Genomic DNA, 15,429 nt, shown 5'->3' with positions numbered 1-15,429 from the left:
GGCAGCTAGACTTGAGACCCAAGGCTGAGGAGCACAGAGCACAGGCACAGAGACAGGGCAGACCCAGGCTGGCTGTGCAGACCTGGGCTGGCCCTGGCAGACTCAGCAGAAACTGGAAAAATAGCCTCAGGGCAAGACTCTTTAAACCTCACTATACTAAGAACTACCTTCCTACCTCACTAGCCAAGATAATTCATAGAAAAAAGATGAGCAGAACAATGGCTACCAACACGAAGAAACTGCAATCCACAAGTACCAAAAGAAATAAAAAGCCGTTGGCCTTGGACAACTTTGGAGAAAAGGATCAGAGTACAGAGGCAACATCAGAAAGAGACAAAAAAAAACCATCCAAACTTTCAAAAAAAATGGAAATTGATTACAAACTCTTGAGGAACTTAAAATGGAGTTCAATAACCAAGTAAGAAAGAAAGAACAGGGGGCAGCTGGGTAGCTCAGTGGATTGAGAGCTAGCCCTAGAGATGGGAGGTCCTAGGTTCAAATCTGGCCTCAGACACTTCCCAGCTGTGTGACCCTGGGCAAGTCACTTGACCCCCATTGCCTAGCCCTTACCACTCTTCTGCCTTGGAGCCAATACACAGCATTGACCCCAAGACGGAAGGTAAGGGTTTTTATTAAAAAAGAAAGAAAGAAAGAAAGATAGAACAAAAATGGGCATAAAAGTGGGAAATAGAATTTCAAGTAATTAAAAAATAAACTAACAGTTTAAAAGACAGAATCTCCCACTTGGAAAAAGAAACACAGAAATCACATGAAGTAATAAGCAAACTGGAGACCAGAATTGACCTGCTGGAAGCCACAAAAAGCAGGATGGTCTAAACCAAAAAGGAAAATCGAAAGATCATAGCTAAAAACCAGTCTTTAAAGACTAGAATTAGGCAAGTAGAAGCTAATGATCTTATTAAGTCCCTTTTCCCACTTCTCTTAGTAGTATCCTCTTTTTTTTAACCTCTAGTTATATATATATATACATATATATATATGTATATATATATATATTACATTTAATCCTATACAGTTTGTATTTGTGCCCTCTAAGTATACTTCTTCTAGCTACCCTGATGATAACAGTTTTTAAGAGTTATCAATATCATTTTTTCTTATAGAAATACAAATCATTTGGAATTATTGGGTCCCTTTAAAAAAGTTTTGATTTTTTTTCACCCTTTCTTAATTACCTTTTGGTGATTCTTTTGAGTTCTATGTTTGGGCATCAACTTTTCTGTTTAAATCCAGTCTTTTTTTTATGAACACTTGGAAGTCTTCTATTTTATTAAATGACCATACTTTCCCCTGCAAGAATATAACCAATTTGTTGGGTAGTTGATTCTTGGTTGTAGACCCAGTTCCCTTGCTTTCTGGAATATCATATTCCATGCCTTTTGGTCCTTCAGTGTAGATGCAGCCAAATCCTGAGTTATCCTCACTGTGATTCCATAGTATCTGAATGACTTCTTCTTAGCAGCTTGTAATATTTTTTCCTTGGCGTAGTAGTTCTTGGATTTGGCTGTAACATTCCTGGGCATTGTCAATTGGGAATTAAATGCAGGAGGTGATCTGTGGATTCTTTCAATCTCCACTTTTTCCTCTTGTTTGAGAATGTTGAGGCAGTTTTCTTGGATAATTTCCTGTAGAATGATGTCCAGGATTTTTCCAGGACTATATATTTCCAGAATTATTGATGTCCAATAATTCTTAAATTGTCTCTCCTGGATCTATTTTCCAAGTCTGTAGTTTTTTCAATGAGATGTTTCATTTTTTCCTCAAAAGTTTTCCATGATTTTGATTTTGTTTTATACTCTTGCTACCTTGTGAAGTCACTTGCTTCTAGTTGTTGGATTCTAATTTTTAAAGACTAAATTTCACCCCTGGATTTTTGGTCATCCTTCTCCTTCTGGTCTGATTTTCTTTGTAGGTCATCTTTCATCTTCTTTGCCTCATTTTCAAGCTGGTCAATTCTGGCTTTCAAGACACTATTTTTTTGTTTTAGTTCATGTGTCTGTTTCCAGATGACTTATTTTGCTTTTTAAGTTCTTTTCCCAATTGTCTTCAGCCTCTCTTAATTGTTTTTTGAATTGTGTTTTGAGTTTGTCCAAAGCCTGCGTCCAATTCACTGGAGTTTCTGTGCTTTTGCTTGGTGTTCCTTGGTCCTCTTCTGTTCCATTTTCTTTTTGCTCATTACCTGGACAGAAACTATCAATTGCAATTTCTTTTTTCTTTTTCTGTTGTTTACTCATATCTTTTCCTTCTTTCCCCCCTCTAATTGGCTGTGATCTTGCTCCTCTGATTATTTGCTGGATCTGTGGGTTTGGGCTCTTTTGTCCTGAAGGGGCTTCTTCTCTGCTCTGCTGATTGATTAGGTTAGACTGATGATATGAATGAAACCTGAGGTCAGATCTTCCCCAGCTGGCAGCAGAAGCTGAAGGTGTATGTGAAGGTGTGGAGGCTGAAGGGAGCTGGGATTCCCATCCTGTTTTCAAGGTGTCCTCTAGTGGTTGCAGCCTTCACCCTCAGAGCTTAGTCAGTAAGGCTCTCAGTGGAGTCACTATGGTAGGAGTGTTGGAGATTGAGCTTCTCTGCCCTCTGAAGGCTTCTTATCTACCCTATTGATAAGATTAATCCAGGGTGGAGTTGATCTGTGGAGCTGGATGTGCCCTGAGGCCAAAACCTCGAGAAAGGGGGTAGATGGAGGTAGGCTGCCCTCTTTGCCCTTCTCCTCCACCTGTTTCCCTGCTGTCTGTGTTCAATGCCCCAAACCTAGCACAGGTGTGCCAGCAAGGCACTCCCTATGGACTAGAGCCCTTGCCCACCCAGAGATTGCAGGGACCACAGGAGATTTAGCACAGTAGATGGGGGAGGGGTCCTGGGACCTTTCTTCTTCCTTTCCCTTAAACCTGAGAGTTCAAGAATTTAGGCTTTTTTGGGCATACCTTTTAAGTTGAATCCAGCAGGAGGGTCCCCCAGCTCTGTCCTGTTGTTAGATTTGGTTTTCTGTCCCCTTGAAGCACTTTGTTTTTGATTGGTGTGGAAGGGTTTTCAGAGAGGTCTGGACTTTTGCTGCATCTAAGTGGCTGTCTTGACTCCACCTCCTCTGACCTCACAAGTAAAATGAGTCTAAAGACAAGCCATTATGGGAAATAAACAGAATAAAACTAGTAAAGTTCCTGAGGATTCTCCTTTATATAAGATACTATGTAGTTGGAAAGAACAAAGTTTTCCTAAGGAGACTTGGATGACAAAGAAGGAAGTTTAGAAATTTTGCAAAGCCTGGACTGATACGTCCTTTATCTGGCTAAAGTATGGTTCCTTTGAATTCAAGGTTTTGAAAGATTTGAAACTGGCCATTAATAACAAGAATTCCAAAGAATATAGATACTGGCTCCTGTGGACATATAAATCAGCCATGCAAAGTCCCTTGTTGCCCTCCAGTGAGAAGGCCTTTCTTTCTTTGGATCCAGACCATTATGGCTTAACTCCTTCAGTGCTTCCTCCTAAATTCTTGATTAGATCTAGCAGGAGCACCCTATCATCCTCCCACCTGGACTGGGAGGAAGATTTTTATCCTGGTGACCCAAACCAGGACTTGACCCCTTTGGCCCCTCCCCTTATCAAACCCCACTACTCTCACCTCATACAGCTTCTCTCTCCTTGTTACCCAGTCCCCACCCACTTTACTTACCCCTATGCCATTCCATCTCCCAACCATCCTTCTTTTCCTCCTCTCTGCTATTCCTTTCCTTATATCTCCTTTCTTTGTCCAACCCCATCCATCTGATCATGTCTTCTCCTCTCCTCCCCACCCTCCTCAGTCCTTCCTCAACCTGACCAGGTCTTCTCCTCTCCTCCACAACCCTTCCCCTGCTCCTTTCATCTGGCCTCCCCACCTCCTGACCAGCCCCTCCCTCCCCACTCACCCACTCCTCCCCCTTCCCCCACCCACTCCACTGTAACCCAAACAACAAGCCAAGCAGCAGTAAATAGACACTTCAAGTGAATGTCTATTCCCTCTAAGGGATGTTTTCACTAGTCATCATACACCTTTCTCTCCACAAGACATTGAGAGATTTAAAGGAAAAAAAAAACCCTTCTTTTGAAGATGATCCCATTGTAGTCACAAATAAATTTGAAAGCATTTACAGGAGTTATAAGCTGATGGCCCTGCTAACAGAAACCTCTACTGGAAAGTGTATCACAGATGCAGAGTGCTTTCTGATTTCCAGCTACCTGAAGCTCTAGCTATGTTTCATTGCTTTGCCTAGGTCCTGACCCTGTCTCTAGAGCCATGATGGAGAACCTATGACATGTGTGTCAGCACTGACTTGAATAGCCATTTTCAATGACAGATGGCCACATGTGGGCTCAACATGCTTCAAGGCCTAGGAACAGCCTGGAAGTCACCTGAGGAGCTGTATGTTCACAGATATAGCCATGGCCATATCCCAGCCCAGCCTGGGGGGGGGGGAGGAGGGCTGTTCCACACACTGGCCATAGGGGCGTAGGGAAAGCAGTGGGTGGCATGCACCAGGTGGCTGGGGCATGTGGGACTCCCTCAGGAGCACGGAGGAGGAGCACATGCATGAAAGGAGTGTGCACAGGAAGTCAGGCTAGCGGGCAGAAGTTGCTGCTCTCACAGCACCCCCAGGGCCAACCAGCTGGGGAGGGACAGGACCAGGCCACACCAGTGGAAGACAGTGGGCTCTGGCCCACATACAATGGAGGAATGCCTGGAACCGATTACCAGATTCTTTTAGCACCCTGAAAAATATAGCAATGGTGTTAGTCACAATTTTCCCTCTACGTACTTTTGTGAGACCTTATTCTCAGAGTTAAATAATATCAAAACCAACAAAAGAAATAGATTGACAGATAAAATTAGTAGTACTTGCGTAGGCTTGAAGTGTATAAAATACCAACCTTCAATTGAAAACTTAGCCAATGAAATTCAGCAACAAAAAAGTGACTAATAGGCAGGTTAATTAAAGAATTCCCTCTCCCCCTTACTTATCCTAGTTCACAGTGTAATTTGGGGGGACTCTCACTCCTTAGATGAAGAAAATAGGGGTTGAAGGCAGTGAGGAAAGGGTTTATGAAAATGGCTTCCCTCACTACTCCCTTCTGGAGTCCCTGAATTACTTGAGGGAGAGAAAATGGAGATCTCCCTTCAGTAAAGGCTTGCCCCTTGATAGCCATTCTGGTCCTCAAGTGGGTGGGGAAGTCTTCTCTACAAAGAGAGGTATGTGGGACCTCAATCCAGATATGTACTGCTTTGAGGTGCTCACAAGCCTCCCCCTTGTGTCTTCTTGAAAACTAGCAACAAGATGGAATCTGCCAATGGGCTTACTCTCTAGTTGTAAATAAATGAGATTGAATTCACCATCTGACTATTTATTTTATTTAATTGTTGATTTGGGCAAAGGGTAAAGGTTAGAGGAGTTGTAGGTCACCCTAAATCTCTTTCTAAATAAATCTAATTACTAAAGTACAAGGTTTTCTCATAGCCAGGGGAGAGGTAGAGTAGGGGAGAGAACACTACTCACTGATTAGAGTCCTAAAGAAAGCCGTCCAGCAGTCTCTCTGAGGGTCCAAGGTTTCTCCATCTAAGTGTGACTATCTGATCGAGTAATGGAGATGAGAGACACTATGTGCTCAGACCTATGTTCATAGGCATCAAACAGTGTTCTGCCATAGCACAGAGGTCCGTTTATTATATAGGGTTTCAAGTACCTAATTCTTTGGCACGCAATCAATTTTTTACATATATGTTTCCATGGAACTTAACGACAAGATGTGTAGCCTAAAGAGATAGTCAAGAAAACATTGTTACTATAGATGAATGACATAAACAGGGTGATCTAGAGATTAGTTCTCCCTGACCTAGGAAAATCATTGTTACTTTTGGTCAACTTTCACAATCAATCAATCACAATTACTTAGGAGATGGATAACAAAACATTTCATTGCTAGGTACAAGGTTAGAAGGTAATTTGAGACAGATCAGATTTGGGGTTTTACTCAATTTACAAGTTCTATTTTTCCTGTGTTACTTTAAAGCACCTGGCAATGTTGCCTGGTTTCTGTCTGCAATGGAGTATATCTTGAAGGTGATTGATGTTCTTGGCTTGCCTGGCTTATAATGGGAGTGAATGTAGCTCTGTGAAGAGGGAAAGGAGGTGGGTAATAGGCAATAATCTTTGGGATTTAATTCTGTAAATGCAATCTTTTGAGGTAATAACCTAGGGGGATTAAAGTAGGATATGTATATATATATATACTATAAGTATTTGCTCTCATATTATTTTTCCTATATTGGGGAGGAAATAATAATCATAACAAGTCCATTAGTAAGGAAAGTTGGAGAGAGAGAAGTCACAGAAAGGAGTAAGTGGGGAACTTTGTTTTCGGGGGGCTGCCTTGCAGTTCCCGACTTCCAACTGTGATGGTGTCAACCAGTGGGAGGGTCTGTTGGCTCCCTGCAGAGTCGAATATCTTAATAGTTCATGGAATGAAAGTCTTTGAAGAAATTAAGTTTCTTGACAGGAACCAGTGATGTTTTAAACAGGAACCTGAGATGATAAGATTTCTGTCAGTGTCAGAAATCTCCACAGGAGTCTTGAAATGGCCCAGAGAAACAGCTCCTCCTTCCACTCCCTAATTCTCAACACCCAAGACCATGAACCTCAGGAGAATGTCCCAGAAGTCTTTGTTCAGTTTTCAAATGCTGTTCCTGCTTTATGCCACTGTAGATCCTCAACATCCCATTCACCCCCAACAATCCTCTTTCCTACTCCCCATCATTACAATATCCCAGTTTTGATTTTCGTGAGTCTTTTGCTAAAAGCTCATGCTGCTTGTGCAGTGTCTTTTCCTATTCTTATCCTATGTTCTGTCCCATCAAAATAATAAATTCCCATCTTACTATTTTACTCTATTTAGGATTCTATCTACCTATGCTAAGAAAGGTATATAGAAAAGTTTTGGGTAGGAAAGGATAATACAATTTGCATTACAATGTTGCAATGGGTGAACAATTTTTGTAACAGCAAACAGGTTTTTCTCAAATCCAAAGAGTAAATTCAATGTAACAATACAACAGTTTTCTTATTAATCATTCATTATCTTATGCTAAGCTATATACTTTTCTGTTCTAAATGTTAATCTACTCATGTTTGCAAAATAATATTGTTATGCTATTTTTTTATTCGGTTATCCATCTTATTTTTGTTAGTATCACTATCCAAAATATAACAATATACTACAGTCTTATCCTTATGCTGTCCCTAAGCTGTCTAGCTAAAAAACATAACTTTTCCTAGTCCCTATGTGCTTCTTTCTCTATGCTATTATTTTAATGTGGTTAGTCGCTACACTATTCTATAGGTTAGAATTTTGTTAGTAAGTTTTATCTATTATGACAAGATCTTACTTAAACCCTTTGTCATTTGTCATGCATATGTAATCAAGTTGTAAACTCTCAAAAGGAGTATATGCCAATGGTCAACCTCCCAAACCCTTGGTTCTGGACACTCCTTGGTTGTTTTGACCCTGTTCCTCAGGAGAATTTCCCAAAAGTCTTTGTTCAATTTTCAAATGCTGTTCCTGCTTCATGCCACTGTAGATCCTCAACATTCCATTCACCCCCAACAGTCCTCTTTCCTACTCCCCATCATTACAATGGCAACCCACATCAGTTAAATAATATCAAGACCAACAAAAGAAACCAAGTGAAAGATGAACAAAGAAGTCACTAAACAGGTAAGTTAAATAATTGGTTTTTGGTTTTTAAATACAGGTATATATTACAATTATACATTTTTGTTATTTAAACTTTAAATATTGGAAAATTATGGATTTTTCTTGAAGTGACACACCACCTGAGTTATGCTTGTTTTTTTGGGTAAATTTTGACACATCAAGCTCAAAAGGTTGCCCATCACTGCTCTAGAGGGAACCACCAGGCAGATACTGCAGCAAAAGTCAATGTCTTAAAAAGACCTGAATTGATTTTAGCTTTGACAACTAGTAGCAACTCAAATTTATTTCTCTCTTATAATGAACAGGAAGTGGAAAATGGGAAAAAAAAGTTTAAAGTAAAACAGATAAATAGGGTATGGATGTCATCTAAAAGAAAACTCTAGAAACTTTTATCACCAAATATGCCTATCCATTCACAAGAACAGTAACTTTGACACTCAGGGTATTGAAGACTCTGTTAAAAAGGTATGGATAGTTTCTAATATAACCACCATAGCCTCTAGAGTGTGTGCAGCCTGTCCCACTCAATATGCTTTTCATGACAAAGCTTTTGGTGGATGTCCTCTGGCTTACACACCTTTTGAGCATTTACAAATTGACTTTATCACCATGCCTAAAACTGGACAGTATAAAGTTTGTTTGGACACGGCAGCTTTTATTACTAAGGTGCTCTTAAGGGAGATTGTTCCTTGCTTTGGTCCACCAGCACAAATTGATTCAGACAGGGGAACCCATTTTACTGAGTCTTGATTGGGAATCACTCCCCAATTCTATATACCATATCACCCCCCAGAACTCGGACCAAGTTGAGAGAATGAATAGAAATCTTTAAAATATAATTAAAAAATTCTGCACTGAAACTCACTTGAAATAGCCTGAGGTTCTCCCTTTAGCCCTGTTTTATCTTCGTGGCAGACCCAAGGGATATCTACACATCTCACCATCTAAGATGCTTTTTGGACATCCCCTCATACAGGCTAAACCTTTTCTCCTACATATATATCATTATGGGGGGAGGGGGAACACTTCTATTGCTTCCTATATATAGGATTTACAGTTCAAATTGCCAGAACTCCACAAATCTGGAGCTGCAGTAAAGCAGGACCTCTAGACTTCTCACTCCATGACCTACACTTAGGAGACAAGTTGTATATAAAGAACTTCCAGTGCACTGGAGGAACTCAGCATGCCTGAAAAGTCTATTTCAAGTACTGTTAACCACTCCAACAGCTATCAAAATTGAAGAAAAGGACTCTTGGATTCATTGGTCACATGTAAAATGGGTACCTTCTATTGACACTGATAGATTGTATCCTGTCACATATATTGTATTTTCTGATTATTTGTTTTAAGATTTAATTTTGTTTTTAAGTTCACATATTGATCTAATCTAAAATACTCTGTTACACTATGTTACTTTTAATTACTATGTTTTGGCTATTAGCTATATGTTCTGTTACATTGTCTTTATTTGTACCTCCCTCCTATGACTGGACTGGAGATAATACCATTCTAAAAGTCCATAGATACGTTGAACAAACTCTTTTCCAAGGTACATTACTACAGCATGCAACACAAGAAGGGCACAAGTTGCCTAAATGGCCTTTTACTCCTTTTACCTTTGTTGATTATCACATAGATGATAATGGATGGACTCCATCAAAATGGTTACAACCTATATCAGTAACCCTTGGCTAAAAATCTCAATTAATTTTAAAAGGTCTTCAGAAGCGATTTTTAGATATCTAGAAGCACCATCATCTCTGATCATTTGCCTACATTTGACTTGTGTGTAACAAGAGGTAAGGGTCCATTCAGTAGTTGTAAGTACAAGGGTGACAAAATGAAGAGCAACAGTATTATTGTATTCTCCACCTCCACATTTAGAAAAATGTAATGAATGGGACATCAGACAGTCTCATCCAGGAGGAAGAAGGATTTCCCATGAGACTTGGAGACCCCTGGATGATTTTATATTTGTAACTCTTCAGCTTACACTAACCTTCCACCAAGATGGTACATTCTATACCCAAAAGGTCTTAATTAGCAGTGCAGAAATTTTTCTGGGCTCTCCTGCCAAAATTTGGAATGATGGCAGTAATAGACTCTGTTAGAAATATCTCAGCTGAGGTTGAAAGATTGATTAGATCTGGAGAAGTTATGACAAATATCTATGATCTACAAAGGTTTTTAAATGACACACAGAAAATGGCTATAGAGACTCATGTGAATCCTAATGATAGCAGGTTTGTTTGCAGTTGTCATCAAATAGGTTCTTATGATTTTGGAGATTTTGGTACTTCTTAGAATCTGCACTGGTTTTGTACCACTGTTTTTTTTTTTTAAGATGTTATCTGGTAAAAAAAAAAAATCATGTTCATTCACACCATGGATCATGACCAAGTTAAAAAAGAAATAGATCTCACTTTTGAGTGAGAGAAACTTTGTGTGGTGCCTCTGTTTGGGTGATACATTGTCATGGAACATGAACTATGCATTTTTGATGTTTAAAAATTTTTTTATTATTGTTTTTCTTTTTATTTGCAATAGGATATTTGATTTTTCTTTTTTTCTTATTTTTTTTGTACTTGAAGTACATGGAATAAGTGTTAATGTGTTTGATTTTGAAGGATAAGTTTACAATGCCTATTAGCCCTAATGCCAATGCATATACAAAAGCTTTAGACTATGGAAACATGCCATTGATTGTTAAATATTATGGAACTTTAAGGGGTGTATGGGGTGCTCAGGGAGTGGTAGTATTTCTGGTATGGAGGGCTTGTCGTGCCCTCTTAGGGCAGCTCTCCAGCCTCTGACCCCCACCTGACACCCAGCTCTCACTTGTGGCTCCCAGTAGCTGCTAGCATGTGGCAGCGGCCACACCCCAGGCAACGGCTTCGACAGGCCGGCTAAACCTTGTGAAGGTAGCCATCGGGTCGTCGACCCCTAGTGAACTAGGGCTTTGCTCACCCAGCATGTGAAGACTGTTTCGGCAGAACAGGCGGAAAAAACCAACAAGAAGGTTCAATGGCTGAGATGGCGATACAGCAAGGCACTGTGGAGTGCTTAGGGCGTGTTGGAGCACAAAGGACAACACAGCCATCCAATGCAGCTGAGGTAGTCTTCAGGTGTAACGACTTTTCGTACCACTGGACCCAGGCTTCCAATGCCGAGAGAGTGGGACTGTCTCTGTGCATCGACTTTTCCACTTAAATCTCCTTAACACACAAGTATCTTTGTGCACACTCATCTATCCTAACCCCGTCCACCGTCTTCAAGACCTGCGGCGATGGGGGAGTGACGACGCAACAGGTGGAGGTGACCACTGGCAGTTGTAGTCATGATCCTGCATGTAGGCAGCCCACAGACCAGTGGTCGCTCGGCCCTGTGGGCAGCAGGGACGTTCGGCAGCATCCTGGGCAACTGAGCAGCCCTCTTTAGGACAGCACTGCTCACCCTAATCAAGGGAGGGGACTAGAAAAGGTGTCCCAAACATTGCCTGCCCTACAAACACCCGGTAAGCACACCGCGGCTGGCGGGTCATCCTCTTTAAGCGGTCGAAATCAAAGAAAAAATACAAAGAAACTCCTACTAGGAGCATGGAACATCAGGACATTACTTGATAGAGAGAATACCCCAAGACCTGAGAGAAGAACAGCTCTAATCAGTAAAGAACTGGCGCGATATAACATCGACATCGCAGCCTTAAGTGAAACACGCTTACCAGAAGAGGGATCACTCAGTGAACCCACCACTGGATACACCTTCTTCTGGAAAGGTAGAGCCACAAATGAAGACAGAGTTCACGGTGTTGGCCTGGCCATCAAGACCAGTTTGCTCAAACAGCTGCCAGACTTGCCTGTGGGCATCAGCGAGAGGCTCATGAAGATCCATTTGCCTCTCAGCAAAGACTGGTATGCCACAATCATCAGCGCATATGCCCCTACACTGACCAGCACAGAGGGGACCATTGAGCAGTTCTACTCTGACCTTAGTGCCATCCTGCACTCAGTGCCCACAAATGACAAGCTGATACTACTGGGAGACTTCAACGCCCGCGTTGGCCAGGACCATGAAAGATGGAAAGGAGTGCTCGGCAAACACGGCGTGGGCAAAATGAACAACAACGGCCTACTGCTACTCAGCAAATGCTCAGAGTTCGAACTCACCATCACGAACACTGTGTTCAGAATGGCGAACAAATATAAAACAACATGGATGCACCCAAGATCAAAACAGTGGCATCTCATTGACTACATCATTGTACGCCAGTGAGACATCCAGGATGTAAAGATCATCAGAGCCATGAGAGGAGCTGCATGCTGGACAGACCACCGATTGGTTAGAGAGACTCTTCAAATGTGCATTGCGCCTCACCATCCAAAACGCGCCCAGACAGTTCGCGCATTTTACAACATGAGTCGTCTTAGAGATCCATCTTATCTGCAAACATTCTAGTCCTGCCTGGACAACAAGCTGTCTGCCAAGGGACCACTCACTGGAAGCTCAACCGAGAAATGGAACCAGTTCAGAGAAGCAGTGAAGGAAACATCAAAGGCAGTCCTAGGCCCAAAACAACGCAACCACCAGGACTGGTTCGACGAGAACAACACTGCTATTGAAGACCTATTGAGCAAGAAGAACAAAGCCTTTATGGAGTGGCAAAATAACCCAAACTCTGCTCCTAAAAAGGACAGATTCAAGTCTCTCCAAGCCACGGCGCAGCGTGAGATCAGGAAGATGCAAGACCGATGGTGGGAAAAAAAAGCAGAAGAAATCCAGCGGTTTGCTGATATGAAAAACTACAAACAATTTTTCAGTGCCCTCAAGACTGTCTATGGGCCATCAAAACCCACCCCCACTCCCTTGCTATCCTCTGACAGTGACACTCTCACAAAAGATAAAAAAGCATCAGCAACAGGTGGAAAGAACACTTCAGTCAGCTTCTCAACCGACCCTCTTCAGTCGACCAAAGCGCCCTTGACCAGATCCCCCAAAACCGCTCCACTGAACAACTTGATGTCTCTCCTTCAATAGAAGAAGTCCAAAAAGCCATCAAGCAAATGAGTGCAGGCAAGTCACCCGGTAAAGACAGGATCCCAACCGAGGTGTACAAGGCCTTAAATGGAAAGGTGCTCCAGGCATTCCACATAGTGCTGACCAGCATATGGGAAGAGGAAGACATGCCCCCCAGAACTCAGAGATGCCTCCATTGTAGCCCTATACAAGAACAAAGGCTCACGAGCAGCCTGTGACAACTACAGAGGCATCTCACTACTCTCCACTGCCGGAAAGATCCTCGCCCGTGTTATACTCAACAGACTCCTTTCATCTGTTTCAGAGCAGAACCTGCCTGAATCACAATGTGGCTTCCGACCAGATCGCAGCACCATTGACATGGTCTTCACAGTGAGGCAAATGCAGGAAAAATGCCTTGAGCAGAACCTGAGTCTCTACATTGTCTTCATAGACCTGACAAAGGCGTTCGACACAGTGAACAGGGATGCATTGTGGGTGATCCTTAGCAAACTCAGTTGCCCAGCAAAATTTGTCAAACTGATCCAACTCTTTCATGTCGACATGACAGGGGAAGTCCTATCTGGTGGAGAGACTTCCAATCACTTTAACATCTCCAATGGCGTGAAACAAAGCTGTGTCCTTGCTCCAGTACTATTCAACCTATTTTTCACCCAAGTATTACGACATGCTGTGATGGATCTAGACCTGGGCGTCTACATCAAATACCAACTGGATGGCTCACTCTTTGACCTTCGCCTCCTGACTGCAAAAACAAAGACAACAGAGAGACATCCTGGAAGCTCTCTTTGCAGATGAGTGTGCTCTCATGGCCCACTAAGAAAATCATCTCCAAACCATTGTGGACAGGTTCTCCACCGCAACAAAACTGTTTGGCCTGACTATCAGCCTCAGCAAAACAGAGGTGCTGTTCCAACCTGCACCAGGGAGGCCAACGAACCAGCCGTGCATTACAATCGATAGCACGCAGCTTTCTAACGTCAACACTTTCAAGTACCTGGGCAGCACCATCGCCAACAACGGGTCCCTAGACCACGAGATTAATGCCAGGATCCAAAAATCCAGCCAGGCACTTGGGCGGCTGCGCTGCAAAGTCCTCCAACACAGAGGTGTAAGCACTGCGACGAAGCTCAAAGTGTATAACGCAGTGGTCCTCAGCTCGCTCCTGTATGGTTGTGAGACATGGACACTGTACCAGAGCACATGAAACAGCTGGAGCAATTCCACCAACACTCTTTCTGGTCAATCATGAGGATCTGATGGCAGGACCAAATCACCAATCAGGAAGTCCTCGACAGAGCCAACTCCACCAGCATTGAAGTCATGGTCCTCAAAACCCACCTACGATGGTCTGGACACGTCATCCGCATGGACCCACAGCGAATACCAAGACAGATATTCTACGGTGAACTGTCAGCTGGACTCAGGAAACAAGGCCGACCAAAGAAAAGATTCAAGGATCAGCTAAAGTCAAACTTGAAGTGGGCTGGCATTACACCAAAGCAACTAGAACTCGCTACCTCTGACAGAAGCAGCTGGCGAACCCACATTAACCATGCCGCTGCCACCTTTGAAGATGAGCGATGTCGACGTCTTGCCGCTGCGCGTGAACGCCGACACCAGGCCACAACCGCACCTCCCGTAACAACTGGCGTCCCTTTCCCCATGCGCCACAAACTCTGCGCCTCAGCCTTTGGACTCCAAAGCCACACGAGGGTACACTGTAGATGAAACTGCACAAAGACAATAGTCATTCTCGATCACTGAGAGACTACTATATATATATTATGGAACTTTAATAATTATGTCTGATTTCAGAAGAAGGGATCACAAAAGAACTGCTGCACAGTGCCAAGAAGCACAAGGTCAAGGAAGCCACCAATTCCTGTAGGATTGGTGAGGATCTACACCAAGATAGAGGACTTCTTTTGAGGTTTCGAGGAAGTAGGTATTTGACAACTTCAGATGCATGATTCCTTTGTGCCAGATTTCCTACAAGTACTTTAGTTTGACTTTCATTTTAACTCCCCTATCCCTGAGATTGAAGGTAAAATCAGACCAGGAAATCACATTTCCCCTTTACCTCAGAATCTAGTCCCTTCTCTTTTATATTATGGCAATTTCCTGTAGTCCTGACTGCTGATGGGTAAGTGAAATATTACTGCAATTGTCCTGCAGGCTTGTAGGACAAAAATCACTTTAATTTGGCCTTGCTGGTGATTTAGGGACCTGTTATGGATTTCTTCTTTTTTTCTAATAATTTTATACACATAAGATTTTGAGATATATTTTATTTTTTATACAGAATTTAATTTTTTCTCTTCTGTTTTTTTTTTGTTGGTGTGTGTGTTTTATTTTCTTTTGAGAATTGATTTATATACCTCATAACTCAGTCATGTATCCTGGGGTGATTCTGATGTTGGTCAACATGCTCCTCAGGGGGAATTGTATAACTATCCTAAAACCCAAGTTTTAAAATCTTTTGTAGAAATTTTAGGAAAAGAAACTTGCCAACACCCTGAATCAAGAAAATGGATCTTTTGGAGAAGGTACTATAAGGACACTGGTGGAAACTGTGAACCTTAAAAATTCTCAAACCCTACTTCATAAGGTTAGGATTGT

The sequence above is a fragment of the Monodelphis domestica genome, chromosome 2 (assembly GCF_027887165.1).
Source record: "Monodelphis domestica isolate mMonDom1 chromosome 2, mMonDom1.pri, whole genome shotgun sequence".
NCBI classification, from domain to species: domain Eukaryota; kingdom Metazoa; phylum Chordata; class Mammalia; order Didelphimorphia; family Didelphidae; genus Monodelphis; species Monodelphis domestica.
Note: the sequence above shows the minus strand (reverse complement) of the source record.